At 35.7% G+C, this 17267-nt stretch overlaps 1 pseudogene across 1 annotated transcript in view; it reads right to left on the reverse strand.

The window, feature by feature from the left end:
- Positions 1–13375: 13375 nt before the first annotated feature.
- Positions 13376–17267, reverse strand: part of LOC143536770 (vesicle-associated protein 1-2-like) — a 37788-nt pseudogene continuing 33896 nt past the window's right edge. The window contains exons 4-8 of the transcript XR_013135936.1: positions 14417–14532; positions 14099–14242; positions 13936–13977; positions 13751–13828; positions 13376–13646 (exon numbers count right to left, since the gene is read on the reverse strand). The product of XR_013135936.1 is annotated as a vesicle-associated protein 1-2-like (transcript). The remainder of the gene's footprint in view (positions 13647–13750; positions 13829–13935; positions 13978–14098; positions 14243–14416; positions 14533–17267) is intronic.

The following is a 17267-nucleotide window of genomic DNA, read 5'->3' on the forward strand; positions in this document are numbered from 1 at the left end:
GATAAATGCGCCAACCTAAAATATTTACCTTTATGGGAACCAATCTATTCCATCGCATTACAGAGCCCCAGTCAGGTAGTGTCATGGCATCAATATGCTTCCTAATAGTTTTGACTGAAAACTTATTATCTACATCAAAATCCCAAAACCACGAGTCCGGATGTTTAAAGAACTCGATCTGAGAAATCTCCGCCAATAAAAGATCAAATTGCTCCTTTTCCACACCTCCCCTGATTGGTCTCCGCCATGACCAACTCCACCCGACAATTCCACGTTTAGAGGCAATGGAACATCTCTTATCCATTTCTAAGCGATACAATCTATCATACTTAGAACAAAACGCTGAATCACTTAACCACACATCCTCCCAAAATCTAGTACCCTCCCCGTTCCCCACCTTCTTTTTAAGCATGTATTATTGTTTATTGAAAACCATATAAATGGTTATTATGTAAGAGCATTCTCATCCCACTCTCTATCTCCAAACCAAAAATTACACTAAAACTCACTTTATTTTCTTTCTCTATTTCAATTAAATAATACTTTTTATACCTTTTATCATTACCTTTTCTCTTTCCTTCACTCACAGCAACTTTCAAAATATATTAAAAAATTATAGGGGATGAACAATAACTTTTTAAATATACAGAAAAATCACTACTTTTTCTAAAATATAAAAACTTTTCACTCACAATACCCTAAATCACTCTCTAATATATAAAAACATCCCTCACATAATATGAGGGGTTGGATGAGAATGCTCTAAGTATATGTATAAGATGGTGTTCATTCATATAGTAATGAAACACAAATTTAGTTTGTCAGTTATATGTTTGCCCTAACCATATTATTATCTAATATATATAAAATGAAAGTTTGGCGTCGCTAGGAATTCTATTGGACTAAGTGACGGTCTGGTATTGGGTCACGGTGGTTTTTTTGTTTTGTTTTTGCTATTTATTTTTTGTTATTTAGTTTCGTAATCGGAACCAACGTAATTGAAACCAAATGAATTCGTGTTGACTCACCATCACAACACCCAAAACTGACAACACTCAGGTTTTACCGACTCATCACCGTAACGCCCGGATTTTACCGACTTTTTTATTTAGTTCCATTACCGTAACGAAAGTAACCTTCGACCATAACAAGCATGACTGAACCAACCGAATTCGTGTTGACTCACCGCCGCGACGCCCGGGACCGGCAACACTCGGGTTTTACGAACACCCGGGATTTACCAACTCACTGCCGCCATGCCTGGGAATGACAACACTCGGTTTTACCAACGTCTGGGTTTTACCGACCAAAAAGCGTCGTTTTAAATTTATTTTTTATATGCTAATTGGACGCATTTATTTTTTGACTTTTAATGCTTGGATTTCACCAATGTTGCCAATATCGTACCGTAAAGAACTCAACTGAGACTGTCCAAATTCGCATCGACTCACCGTCGTAACGCTCGAGACCTACAACGCTAGGTTTTACCAACGGTCTGAGTTTAACAGATCGAATTAATGTCGTTTTGATATTTTATTTGTTCATATGCTTTTTATATGTGAATTTGACAAATTTACTTAGTTTTTAACGCCCAGGTTTTGCCAACGTTATTTACACCGTAACGAATTCTTGACCGAATTCGCATCAACTCGCTATCGTAACTCTCGTTTTTACCCTCCAAGGTTTTGCCAACGTTCAAGTTTCAATGCTCGAGTTTAACAACCGAATAAATGTTTAAATATTTTAATTTTTTACATGTTAGTTTTTGGGTTTAATTATGATACCAACCGAACCCACATTAATACACCGCTGCAACACGATATGTACACGAACATATCCGACATGCCCGGCGCAACGTGCCGAGTAAAACACTAGTTTGTAGTATATTTCACCACTATTAACTCAATCGCATACCAATACTTATGTGATAAATGCAATTTTATATTATACCTCTTGAAGCATTTCTCATTTATACTCTATTCTTGAGTTTTTTATTTAAAAGTTTGGAAAAGAAAAGATAAGAAAATTTTTTTTTTTTATTCTTGAGTTTCTTCGTTAAAAGAAAAGAAAGGGAATGGAAAGAAAAGTTAGTGTTTTTTTCCTCCAAAACTTTCCAGTCAAATATGGCCGGATTCTGAAGGAAAGTTTATAGTCATGTATAATGTTACTAATTTACCATATCTTTTTCTTTCTATCTAACTCAATAATGAGGACATAATTGTAAAGTTACAATTTTTTCTTATCTTTTCCTTTCTATCTAACTCAAGAATGTAATTAACACTTTCTTTTCTATTCTTTCTTTTTAACTCGAGAATGTCTTTTAAATATATAATTTCTTTTCCTTTCTTCCCCCATCCAATCCTATCATTTCTTTTACTTGTATTTTAAACCCGAGAATGCAGTGTTAGTGTCGAGCGGAGACACAGCTCCATCTTTTTTTTTAAACAACTCTCACATGACGTGACATGGAAATCATGAAAACGAAACCCCTAATTGATTTTCAAAAGACTTACGTCAAAATACTATTAGGGCGCGTTCGTTTCACGAACTTTTTTTAAAGGATTTGGATTTGGAATTGGAATGGAATGTTTGAGAATCCCTATCATGTGTTTGGTTGGTTAATATGTATTAGAATTGGAATCTTCTTCATTCTCGGGGGGGTTTTTTTTTAAGAACGAGGGCAACGAAGAAAACGTTTTAGTTTTTTTACATTTTTTGTTTTTAATTTATATTTTGACTTATGATTTTTTTATTTATTTTTTTCAAAATTTTTTTGGAGGGATTAACAATAAAAACCCCTTCAAAAAAAATTAATAGAAAAATCATAACTCAAAATATAAATCAAAAACGAAAAATGTAAAAAAACTAAAACGTTTCCGCCTTTGCCCTCATTCTTCAAAAAAAAAAACGGCCCAAAACCCGTTTTGACCCGTTCCAACCTTGACCCATTTCGACCCGGACCCATTCTGACCCGAACCCATTCCAACCGAACCAAAACAACCCTTTTTTAGTTGACCCGTTCCGACCCATGACTCGTTTCGACCCAACCCAACCCAACCCATTTGTCACCCCTAGTTATTAGGTTTAATAAAACAATCTTTTATTTTCCATAACAATCCTTATACAATAAATGGGATTTTAAAATCCTATGAAATGTGGGATTTGATGGGTTTTAGTTTCCATCCCATTCTTTCATTTAATGAAACAAACATGTCAATTCATGGGATTTAAAATCTCATTTCTTAGAATTCCTTTCAAATCTCTGAAACGAGCAGGACCTTAATGACATTCATTCGTATCTTGGTTGTTTACTAACTTTTCAAACAAAGATCACCATTCCATACCCCCTCCTATCCCATGGCACATCTCCATTGCTATATCAGAGTTTCATTTCTTTACTAATTAGTAATTACTATACTCCACCTTTATCTCTTTTCAAATCAACACAGTTACTAGGTCTTTCAAATGAATAATCAAATAACCTACATCATACCTTACAGTCCATATTTGAAGTAGTTGGTGTAGTAAGGTTCTCATCCCATTCCCTTAAATAAATTAATAGATTGTGTATGGTTTAAAATTCTTCATTATGAATATCCAATTACTTCAGCATTGAAACACACAATCATACATACATACATACCGTCCCTCACCCCAATTTCAAAACTTTCAAATCTATAGTTCAGTCAATATTTATGTTTTCGGTTGTATAAAGTGCCAAATTCCTTAAAATAAAATTATAGTTGTTAACATGTTATTATAGAAGATTTCTTATCAGTGAACATATATATAATAATCTTTTTAATGTATAACTAACTTCCGTCTGTTTTCTATTATCCTCTTTATATAATTATTGTTTATAGAAAATACAAATTTAGTTTTATCAATTTTGTGTTTGTCAATGTGTGCATTATATAGCTACAAAGTATGGATAACATCATTCCAAACTCCTGAGCGTTTTTCTCAATATGATCCCACTCTCTCGATTCCCTTGCATCCCAATAATATCTTCCTCTTTTCAAGAAAATATGTTCACGTTAGTACCAATTCAACACCACTTGAGAAATTCATCAAAAGATATATAGGGTAATGGGATAAAATGGACGAGGATGGTTGGGATACGCATTACGAGCCATTCAATACCACTTGAGAAATTCATCAAAAGATATCGGTAAAAACATGATTCTTTCTAATTGATCACCGGCATTTATAATACAATTCACCTATTTAGGGAAAGAATTGGAACAATAAGATATAATAATGCGGATGTTTTTCTCAACAGTATAGGATAAATACTACGCTCTATTAATTATGAAGCACCATCCCGATTCTCACGCCGTATGGCCTAAAAAGTGTTTTGAAATGTTAAAACAATACCTTAAAAATATTTTTCATGGTATACGAGCATAAACATGTACGACAAAATCTCATGTATTTTATAAGTAGATATGCAAAAAAAAAAAGAAAAGAAAGGAAAAAAAGAAAACACATATTTTGGGAACCAATGGCGAAGCCTAGGCTTCGCCATGGCGTTGACCGAAGTCACGGACCCAAAAATTTTTCAGCTCGGCGATTCGGTTTGTGTCGGTGGTTCGGGTCGTGTCGGTTGTTCGGGTCGGATCAAACGTGACATCTATATATCTATTTTTTTTTCAATCATTCAAAACGATTGTTCTTACAATAAAAAAAAAAGACCTAAAATATCCATATATAATATGATAATAATACGATAGCTGAGAGGAGGGTGAGTACCTTAGAAGAAGATTTACTCGTTTATTCATCATCCTTTTTTTGAAAAAAGAAAAATTGTATCTTGCTTTTTCATGATTTACCAAATTAAAAAGGATCAATAGTTAGAGTAAAATTTCACCATACAATACCAATTACAAGCTTATTTGACTAATTTCCCTAAATCCCCAATTCATAATTACAAACCCTAATTTTATAATCCTTGATTTAACAACACAAAGGTAGAGGATGGGCGGAGATGAGCGGCGACGGCGGATGACCGGCGGACAGCGGTGGGGCGGTGGTGAACTCAGAAGGCAAAAGGCAGGGTAGAAGAGAAGCAGGAGGTAGGGCGATTGTTGTGAAAGAATTCCCGTTTGTTTTTTTTTTAAGTTATGTTATGTAAAAATTTACAACAAGCCCCTCCAAATTTAAGTGTTATTAAAAACTAAGTTTTTTATAATTTTTATAACTTTTGTTTATAAAAACCCTGAGGTTTTATAAAAATAATCAAACGATAGGATATTATATTTAAAAAAAATTGGTGGTGACCGGTAGCTTTTTGGAAAAATTATTTAGCAGTGACTGCACTTAATACCTATAAATATTTTCATAAAAAATCACGAAATTTACCCTATTAACGGAGGAAACGGTAGAGACCGGGGCCACCCCCGGTCCCTTCTAGCATTCGCCCCTGTTGGGAACTGAAACCGATACTGATGGAACCGATTCGACCCACAAGTAGAGCTGACAATTTAGACACGATACACAAATAAACAACAAAAACCTACACAACTTTAAGAGGTATCGGGTATGACCTTAACAGACACGAATCAACCTGTTAATTTTCGTGTCTAAATAGCTAAAATACCCGATTACATGTTAATACCCGATTATATATATAGGAGAAGTATAGTTTGAAAACCCTCTTGAGTTGAGAAAATCTGTGAAAACCCTATGTAACATCGTTTTTTTTTGTTACATGTAATATATGTTGTTACATTTAATACAAAACATCGAAAAAAAAATGTTTTGCTATTTTTTTTACATTTTTTTAGTAATTTTTATATATGTTTTCAGGAGAGAGAAAATGTAAATAAACTTTTACATTTTTTATTAACTTTAATTATAGAACACAAGATTTAATCTTTAATTAAAAACATGTGGTTAAGAATGGGTTTCTAGAATTTTCACAACTCAAGTGGGTTTTTATTCTAACCTAACCTTATATATATATATATATATATATATATAGTTTTCTAGGATACTAGGAATAAATCATAGCCATTAGATCATGTTAATCAATGGTTGAGATTTAAAATTACCAAAAACCGAAATAGTTTTCTAGAATTACTCTTTCACCGTATAACCGACATAGGACATAGTTTCCTAGAATTATTCTTTTACCATAAATTTTAATGCCAAATGTCAAAAATCTATTGGTTCTTACCATTCCTATGAAACTCTTTATTCTTATTTAAACATTTTTCTATATATATATATATATATATATATATATATATATGGGAGGGATCTTTTGAGAACCATGTTGAGTTTTAAGAACTTAAGAACTACATTCTGTGCCACACATTTAATTAAATTGATTGCAATATGTGGTTGAGATTAAATCTGACAAAAAGTCAAAGTATGAGAGAGAATAAAGATGTAAGTGGTTACACTAACTTTTACGTCCGTTACACATGTGTAAAAAGTCGACTCAGTGCGTAAAAAATTTTATAATTTTTTTATGTGTATGTAACCTACATATATTACGCATATGTAAAAAAAATTCGAAAAAAAATCGTTGCACTGAGTTCTTTCGAGTTCTTAAAACTCAAAGGGATTCTCATTTGAAATCTCCCCTATATATATATGGTTAGGTTAGAATAAAAACCCACTTGAGTTGTGAAAACTCTATAAACCCATTTTCAACTACATGTTTTTAATTAAAGATTAAATCTTGTGGTCCACTATTAAAGTTAATAAAAAATGTAAAAGTTTATTTACATTTCTCTCTCCTGAAAACATATATAAAAATTACTAAAAAATGTAAACAAAACATTTTTTTTTATGTTTTAGATGTTTTGTATTAAATATAACAACATATATTACATGTAACAAAAAAAAACGATGTTACATAGGGTTTTCATAGGTTTTCTCAATTCAAGAGGGTTTTCAAACTATACTTCTCATATATATATATATATATATATATATATATATATATATATATATATAGAAAAGGGTTCAAATAAGAATAAGGAGTTTCCTAAGAATGGTAAGAACCAATAAATTTTTGACATGTGGCATTATAACCTATGGTGAAAGAATAATTCTAGGAAACTATGTCGGTTATAATGGTGAAAGAGTAATTCTAGCCTTCTAGGAAACTATGTTGGTTTTTGGTAAATTTAAATCTCAACCATTGTAACATGATCCAATGGCTATGATCTATTCTTACTCTTCCTAAAAAGCTATCTATTTTAATTTTAGCTCACCCTTATATATATAAGATTATAATATGTTATATACCCTAAATAGTTAACCCTAAATTTTTATATCAAACAATTGAACACGACACACGTCATTCTAATCCAACATCAAGCAGACGACGCACAAACCCTTCTTTGATTCTCCCTCTCCGAATCTCCAGTAGTCCAGTGGTTTCCCTCCACATCTTTAGTAGTCTCAGCCCTACGATTCTCCGGTCTACCTCTCCACATCTCCGATTCTCCGTCAGTTCGGCTTCCTCGCAGTTGCAGCGGCGCCATTGATATTAACAGGTCCATGTCTTATCGTGTATATCTGGTATTAGCAGGTTTCGGGTTCGGGTCTGGCATACATGTATATGATAGGTTATCGTGTCATGCACATGTATACATGTTTCGTGTTTGTGTCTTGTCGTGTACAGGTATACACAATATACCAGCCCTACCCATAAGGTTGAAATTGGGTTATCTTAAACCAACTAAAACCTGGGTTAAAAAGGGTCAACCAAACATTTCCCCTACAAAAACCAGTTCCACGTACAAGAGGTGTACAAAACCGGTTTTAAATCCAAACCGAACCGGGTTGTAAACCGAACTGGTTTGGTCAACGCCTGGTCAAAACCGGTTTGACTCAAACCGGTTCGGTTTATAAACCGGTTCGGTTTATAAACCGGTTTAGACACAAGATAGGTCGACCTGGTCACGTTGGTTCGGTTCGGTTTATAAACCGGTTTTAGCCGGTTTTAAACCGGTTTTCCTCAAACCGGTTCGGTTTATAAACCGGTTTGATCGATCTTAAGGGGAACCGGTCCTGAAACTGGCGGTTTGGATCGGTTTGAGAACCGGTTTGGGTGAAACCGGTTTTAAACCTAAACCGGTTCGGTTCGGTTCGCCTAAAACCGGTCCCAAACCGGTTTTTTTTAACACCTGTACCACGTACCCCAACACAATTTTGATTTTTATTAACACAACCCAAACCGAGGTGTCGTCCCAACCAATTTGGGCCCATAACCCAATTTATGTACCATTTAAGTGTAGAAGTAAAATTATTTCTATCAATAAACTATCAACTTTTCTAGGATAATACGAATTGAACAAAAATTTGACATCTTTATATTTTTGTAATTACTCTTAGGAATATTGGTTTTAAATAATCCCAATTATGTCCTATTAATAAATAACGGTCCTAACTTCAAAGTTGCCTGGTGACAGTACCAACTAAAGGGGTATTTGTTTTAAACGGACCGCGACTAACGGAAGTTAACTCCGTTAGTAATTTTCTGACGTCGCACGCCTAGTTATTTAAAATTGATTACATAAGCAACTTACTTGGCATCTGATAATGATGATGAGTAGGCACATCATTTTTATACATTAGTCAACAATCACAATCAATATAAACCCTAATTATTCAAACCCAAAATCAATGGATCAAAAGCCTCTGTAAATTTTAATTGACAAAGTGTTTTTGATAAGGGAATGAAGATGATTAGAATACATAAAAATGTTTACCCGATTGAAAATGAATCGAAGAATTTATGGCTCGTCGGAGTTCCGATGTTGACGACGTATCAACAGAGGGCAAATCAATGGCCATTTGAGTGGGGGGGAAAGTGGATGGCGAGTGAAATTTGCTATGTTTGAAAACAAGTGACAACGCATGCTTTCATAGGGTAAATTTCGTGATTCCGTCGGTTATTTAAGACTCATTTAGGAAACGATCTATAGCCATGCTTTCATAGGGTAAATTTCGTGATTCTGTCGGTTATTTAAGACTCATTTAGGAAATGATCTATAGCCTGTATAAGCATAATAGAGGTTGCGTCCATCTCGGATTGGGGTTACGAATCAAAAGATGTAGTTAACTGGTCATTTCAGTCATTAATTTGGTGTTAAAAGCTCGCCGGATTAGATGTCGGAAGCATCGGCCGGAAAAACGTGAATGAAATGATGAAGATGGAAGTTATAATTCAATGTTTCATTTCACACACTTGAACCTTGAAAGAAAACCAAAACCACCCTCAACTTTTTCCACATAAGCATCCACGTATTCGTCACATAAGCAATTTTTTACAAGTAGGCGTGCCACGTCAGAAAATCACTAACGGAGTTACCCTCTGTTAGTCACGGTCCATTAAAACAAATACCCCTTTAGTTTGTACCGCCACCAGGGAATTTTGAAGTTGGGACTGTTATTTACCGATTTGACATAGTTGGGATTATTTAAAACCAATATTTCTTACTTTTAATATAATAATTACTCAACAACAAAATTACAAGTAGCTAGAGTAATAATAAATTACTCTACTTGTAAAGTATAACGTAATTATTATTACTCTACTTGTTTACCCTATACAGTTTTAAGAATATTGTCATTGTGCCCTTTTTTTTAAAGACTTTGTATTGTTCTGATAATTTTTTTTTCATTTGTACCTCCCCTGCTTTTCTAATAATTACTTTTAACACCAAACTACACTACTTTTAAACTACATCATTTATATATTGTAAATACATTTGTATATTTATATAAATAGGTGTTCATAAGATGTAGCGGGGAACACAACACGTAGGTTGAAGATTTTTAATATTGTATTTGAAAAAAAAGGACATTACCCAATTAAACGCAATTATTTTTAAAAATTGTACAACATAGTCATATTAAAAAATAAAATAACACTCGTTGTAATCCAATTCCTTTTATTAGAACTAAAGAAGATGGAGGAATTTGCTTGTAACTTGTATCATGCATGTACTATAAAGATTTAGCTTTAAAGAAATATACCATATATTTTAAATGTTTCTTAAGTACATGTATTGTAATATACTAAAATTCGAAACAATAAAATAATAAATGTCGATTGTTAGAAAATTGATAAACCGATAAACTGTTAATAAACGAAAAATCATGAGTTACATAATAATGCTATATTTAATATCAAATAATAATAAGATGTTCAAGATGGTTAAACACAATGAGTTAAATTGTAAATGTTTGAATTAGTTGAGATAAGTTCAAGGACCAGTTTTAACAATTCCTAAAACACATATTGAAGCATAAACACTTACGTATTCTTTCAGGTGAAAACGTGAACAACAAACGATATGATTATATCAGGATTTGATTTTGTTTCAAACTCGTTTAATATATATATACGATAACATTCCAACGATTTTCATGGATCCAAAAACCTTAAATCTTAGCCTTTTCTCTCTGCCGTATACACCGCCGCCGCCGCCCTGCAACTAGCCCGAGAAACCGCTGACATCACAGCCACCGCTACACGGGTTCTCGCCGTCGCCGGTGGTAGCCAGACAACCAACGCTAACTTCCGCTCCCTGCTCGTACACGTGAGGTCTTCACCACCGCGGCAACCTGTTGTTGCCGAAAGTCAAAAACCGCCTACGTCGTTGTAGCTACGATCTAAGGTTCTCTTGACGTTTAATCAAGCTTAAGTCATTTTACGATTATTGCTACTCGCTTATAAGGTACGGTTTCTATTTTTGTTACTCTTGGTATTAATTATATTCTGTTACTTTGTAGTACGGTTTCTGTTTTTGTTTCCTCTTAGTATTAATTATATTTCGTTACTTTAGAGTACGGTTTCTGTTTTTGTTTACTCGTAGTATAAATTATATTCCATTTTATATTCGGCATCCGTCACTTTGTAGCGCGGACTTTTCAGTTTGAGTTCGGTTTATTTATTTGGTATGTTTTATATTTGTTTTTGTACCATGCAATAGATTATATATTTTGTACTCGTCATTGCATGTTCCGTTAGTAACAATTTTATTCGGATATTAAAACTATCTTTGTTATGATCCTTAAAACCGAAAACCATTATGTTGATTCAAGTCAAGAAGTGATTGTTAATTAAGGGTTAAGTTATTGTTGGGTTAAATTGATAAACACTTAAATCTGTGATCAATAAAGGTGACCTACTGGTCTTTCCTCACCTTCTTATTTTATAAAACTAAACGTTTAGAAACAGAATCTGATTTAAGGGTCTCAAAATAGTTTTATCCTTTTACAAATTATTTTATTAGATAATATTAAAGAGTATAATATAATATGGTTTGATAACTAAATATGAAAATAACTCTGAAAGGTTACGATGAATATGAAAGTTCAATTCAACAATAATTATTATTTAATTATTAATGGTGATCTATACACACACATATATGGAACTTATTTGCAAATACCGAAAATGATAGAATAAACGTGAGCATCACAACTATAAATTAAACTACCATAATATTATAGGTTCGCGTACGAGCTAAGGACCGGGACTGTTTATACTTAGTGTGTCCTTGTTCATCGGATCAAGTACGGATTCTGTTTTTCTTCACTCGAAGTATTAATTATATTTCGTTAGTACGGTTTCCTGTTTTTGCTATTTTTAGTATTAATTATAGTCCGCTACTTTGTTGTACGGATTCTGTTTCTTGTTACTTCGTAGTACGGTTTCTGGTTTCTGTCACTCATAGTATAAATTATATTCCGTTACTTCATTACGGTTTCTGTTTTCAGTTACTTATAGTATTGAATCTATTCCGTTACCTTGTAGTACGGATTCTGTTTCTTGTTACTCGGTAGTACGGAATCTGCTATCATTTACTCTTAGTATTATATATACATTCCGTTACTTCGTTGTACGGATTCTGTTTTTGTTTCCTCTTAGTATTAATTATATTTCGTTACTTCAGAGTACGGATTCTGTTTTTGTTCACTTTTAGTATTGACTCTATTCCGTTACTTTGTAGTACGGATTTTCGTTACGCGTCGGTTATATTTTGAGTTCAGTTATTTTATATAATATATTTTAGTTATACGACTTTAGTTCAGTACTCTGTTACCCGAGCATTTCTGACTTGTCGTTGGGGCGTCAACGACATGGCACTTATCGTGACAGTGCGTAATCAAAGTTCACGGCGTCTCTGAAAGTACTCATGTAGTACCTTGGCCACTTAGAGGCGTATAGATCGATCTTAGCTCCGACTCCTGACTCCTGACTCCTGACATGGCACTTATCGTGACAGTGCGTAATCAAAGTTCACGGCGTCTCTGAAAGTACTCATGTAGTACCTTGGCCACTTAGAGGCGTATAGATCGATCTTAGCTCCGACTCCTGACTCCTGACTCCTGACTTCTGTTTGAGATGGAACAATGTGTGCACGCCACCCACACCGTCTCCTTGGTGCATGGACTAGCTAGCTGTGTACCCCTCTGTTTAGGCTCTGGGTGCTTCCGTATTACACGACCTATTTATTTTAACATCATCGTCGTGTATTTTAGTAATTATATTTTGTTTCGCTATATTTCTGGTCCGTTTTGATATGTGTATATGTATTTGATTAAATTTGAGTATATTCAGATTACGTCCCGATCGTGTATTATGTTTCGCATTTAATTATAGTTCAGTTAAATGTTACACGTTATATGTTACACGTCACACATTATATGTTACAAGTTATATGTTTCTGGCTCTGGGTGTTTTTGTTATAGTTCTGATATATTTCCGCATGCGTTTGACCATGTTCTGGCCAAGTGTCGGATCATACATCCGAATTTTGTTAAGTATATGTTTCGGTAAAAAGGGTTGGTTTCGAGTTTGAATTGAAGTTCGTATATTTATTCTCTTACGTCTGTCCTTACCTATACTATTGTTCTTTCCGTTACTGGGCAATTTTTGGCTCAACCGTGTTTTCTTGTTTTGTTTTTCTTATTTTGTTTTCAGGTAATCCGGGATTCAGGGAATTTAGTGATGAGAGATAAAAATGAAGTTCAAGCTTCTAAAAGTTAATTCATTTTGTTTAATAATATGACGTAGGTTGCATTAATTTTTGTTGTATTTTGGATTGTGGCGTTGATTTGATATCTGTAATAGTAACACGTTAGCCTGTTCCGGGTTGGGGTGTTACATGTATGTTAACAAGGGGCCATATAAAATCCTTGCCCACAGACGAGACGAGCTCCACAAAACATAACAAAATTCGCGTGTTTATTTGTTACATGGGCTCTGATTTAAACGGGTCGGTAATTCGTTACAAATAGGAAAAGCTTCAAATTCAGGATGCCTTCATGAAAACACAAACCAATTGTCTTTAACTTTAAAAAAGGAATTGATAATAACATCAAATGCATGTTTACCAAATTGCAACTATAAGTTTCTCTTCTATTGTCATTACACTACCTTCAAGGGAAATAATAAAAAGTTAAAACAAACCACTAATGAATCTCCTCCCTTTCCTAGATCAATTATGATCATCAAATAAAAAATAAAATAAAAAAACATAAATCCAACTAAAAAAAATGTCGTTATTTCTTCAGCATATACCCAAGAATCAACCAATCAAGCCAACAACAATCACAAACATCAATGACGCACCACCCCCTTGTTTCCTGTTGCTTCCGCGCCTCAAAAGGTCCTGCACATTGCAACCAAAATGTAAGATTGTCGGGCCCATTAATAAGTACGCAGGTCAAAACTTCTGCAAGTAATTACAAAATAGAAGGGGTCAAATCATCTCACCAATTCCATATGAATTCTTTTAGTTTGCGCAATCGCAGCATTCTTCTCTTCAGTTAACTTCAAAATTAGAGCTCTCGCCTAAACACCAACGGGACCCACAATCACGTTCCAATATATATGTAGGACTCGTAAATAAAAAAGCATTAAGGACTCCCTACAAAAAAATGTATGCATATATAACTCACCTCCGAGGACTTGTCATTAGAATCCGCATTTGTTCTTGAAGCCTAAAAGCATAAAAATAATAGAGAGAAATAAACATTTATATAATAAATTAATAACATGATAAAAAATAACAAAAAGAATAAAAAACATTAACATTAATAATTTTGATGAATAGAAAGCAACCTCGATGCCACGCGAATTTCCCTTATGTACCCCTAAACCATTAGACGGAAGCACTTGCTCTGGTCCTTTAGCAACGGCTGAAGTTGAGGGAAGATACACTACTCTCAATTTGCACTCGTTGACTGCATTCGAGTCTCTACTAAACTGTCACACGAACCATTATTACATAAACCAATCAAAATACTATTATGAGCAAATATCAATTAAAACTTATTAATTTACATTTTCATAGAACAAATAAAAAAGTTCACACATGTGATGCTCTTATCATACTTAGATCTCAACAATTGACTCATCAAACAAAAAAAACATTGTTACCAAATCAGGGGTGATGTCCTTTGGAGTTGTTCCCGGGCTTACAGTGACGCTCTGAAGGAGAAACTTGTCCTTACATTGCATGTCGGGAGGCGCCTCCTTCTGAGCTTGCATTGTTACTGTTATAAAACCAAATTTTAACAAAACAATAATAATAATTCTATCTATACAACTTCACTTTATCTATTATGCAACTAATGGCGTAAACTCAATTACGGGATAATTCGGATAGCTTATTATAACAGTTTATATTATATGGTTAGCGCAGCATTATAAATCAAGCATTTTGGAATAGAAACAGATTATTTCATAATGATCAAAATTAAAAGCTAAATTACCAATAATTTCACATGTGGACTTGGCGAAACAACTCCGGTGTTGGGGCGAACACAATACTTCTTCGGATTCGTTGTTATAACCTAAATAATAATAATTTGCATCAAATTTCAAAAACTCAATATCAGATCCAAAACCCACAATCCATAGAATTAATCAAAACCCAAGAACTAAACTCCACAATCAGATCGTTAACTGTAACGTAATTGATCAAACCCCAAAAAGGATGTGAAGAAACACCAGTCGAACCCCGACCGATTACTGGTAACCTAGGGGTTGGAGAGCTGTTTCCCACGAGGGGTTAGACCCTTGGAAGATGGTTCTTCTGATAACCTGCAAAACAGACACCGTGAGCTCGTCACTGAGAAGGGGGGGGTTCCTCCTTGTGACCACCCTCCGGCGTGAGAATCAGACTAGATTGCTCTTTAAATATAAAAGTATATTAAGAGATTGCTAGAGCAGATATCAGGTATATATGATGATAATATGATAAGATGAGATGGTCATACCCTTTGGGGTATTTATAGCCGAAGGTAGGTTTCCAAGGGGTTTAGCCGGCCCAACACGCTACCAACTGTAACCTATGCACGTGCCCTGCCTGTGAGTGGTGGATAGGTAGCGGCTGACACAGAGCAGGCGTGTCGTGCACTCTTCCTCTTCTGCCAACAACAGGCTAGGCACGTGGTATGGCAGGAGTTGGTGGGTAGGCGGCGGCTATTGGTCACAGTGCTGTGGCGTGCTGTCTGCCATGCTGCTGTCAGTGAGCTGTCGCATTCTTGGTCAGATCTTTTGTCTGTACCTCGTCAGGTATCACACAAAAGATCCTCCATCATACGGACTGGCTCATTTAGGCGGGAGTTTTCCCCCTCCCGCCTTTGCTCATTCCTTCAGGTGACACTGGGGAGAGTTAAGTGCCTAGTGCGTGTAGCCATGCTGCGCGGGTGGCCTTCACTCATGGCTTGTATCCGAGGCTGCGGGAACAGGCGGAGTCCTTCACCATGGGAGGCATTTCCTGCGGGACCAGCTTGCATACTGCGCGTAAGGACGTCACTTCTCTGAGCATGGTTGGTCCTGCGGATCCAGTTGGTCTCTGCGCAGACGTCCCTGTTTAAGGTGAGTCTTGCGGGTCCAACTGGGCTCTGCTGGGACCTACCTCTTCAAGTCCCCCCAGTCCAATGTTCTTCTCATGCGTGTTTAATAAAGTGAGGTGAACTTTTGGACTTAAAAGGGGTTTTGAAAAGGGTTTTGTAAGGTTTTCCATGGGAAGTCCTTGTCACTTGCAGAAATGCCCGAGTTTCCTGCTTGGTCTTTGGGTATGATGCGGGTAGGTCTGTAACCTCCTCGCAAGTCAGGAGCATTGAGTCCCAGTTGTGTGGATTCTCCATGAGGTTTTGGTAGTTTTGAACATAGTGATCAATTATGTTAAAACCACCAATTCCATCCTGGAGCTTTAAACAACGTAGTTCTCGACGTTCCCGCTATGCGGGGATGTTATTTCCTTTTCCGCAAGCATTGCCCAGAAGATCCTTCTTGGTTTCAATTCCCAGCGGAGCGCTAGGTATGTGAAGGGTTTTGCCTTAACACTGTACCTGCGCTCGTCTTACGGTTACTTTACTTCCAAGGTATTCCTGGCGTCAATTCCCTGCGGGTGCTAGGTATGTGAAGGGTTTTGCCTTTACACTGTACCCGCACCTGTCTTATAGTTGGTTGCCGAGGTACTTGGCTTCAATTCCCTGCGGGTGCTAGGTATGTGAAGGGTTTTGCCTTAACACTGTACCCGCATCCGTCTTATGGTTACTTGTTCGCCAAGGTTTTCTTGGCTTCAATTCCCTGCGGGTGCTAGGTATGTGAAGGGTTTTGCCTTTACACTGTACCCGCATCCGTCTTATGGTTACCTGTTCGCCAAGGTTTTCTTGGCTTCAATTCCTTGCGGGTGCTAGGTATGTGAAGGGTTTTGCCTTAACACTGTACCCGCATCCGTCTTATGGTTACTTGTTTGCCAAGGTAAGGGGGTATTTTCCCGCTTCTTTTTAAATTTTGAATTTTGAAATTCGAAAGGTTGGTGGAAAGATAGGAACAGTCCAAACCTCTGAAACGTCGCGCGACGGTTTCTTCTGACTGTCAGGACGTGCAGGAAGTTATGGTGACGTGACATTATATGGTCATTCCAGACGCTTTTTCAGGCGCGTGGGCGCGATTTTTCGGGCGCGTGGCCTCGAAATTACTGGCACACGTCCTGTCAACAGCTGTTGCCAGTCTGCTTTTTGCCACGTGTCATAGTTTCATTGCACCTTCGATTTCTCTCTCCTTCGCATTAAATTCACCGCATTAATTGCGATTAGTATATAAAGGGGGAGAGGGTTATTTGCAATTCACACTTTTCACTTTCATCTCTTCTTCTCAAGTAATTTCCGGTGAATTTTTCTGTTCAGTAAAGCATTACCCTGAAATCTCTTTTCATCTTTCTTCCACTATGCCTTCTCATGATGCTGATGACCAGAAGACTGCTGGCGAATGC

The sequence above is a fragment of the Bidens hawaiensis genome, unplaced genomic scaffold, assembly GCF_021521415.1.
Source record: "Bidens hawaiensis isolate Kalapana, Puna unplaced genomic scaffold, B.hawaiensis_p1.1 tig00010926_1, whole genome shotgun sequence".
Lineage (NCBI taxonomy): Eukaryota > Viridiplantae > Streptophyta > Magnoliopsida > Asterales > Asteraceae > Bidens > Bidens hawaiensis.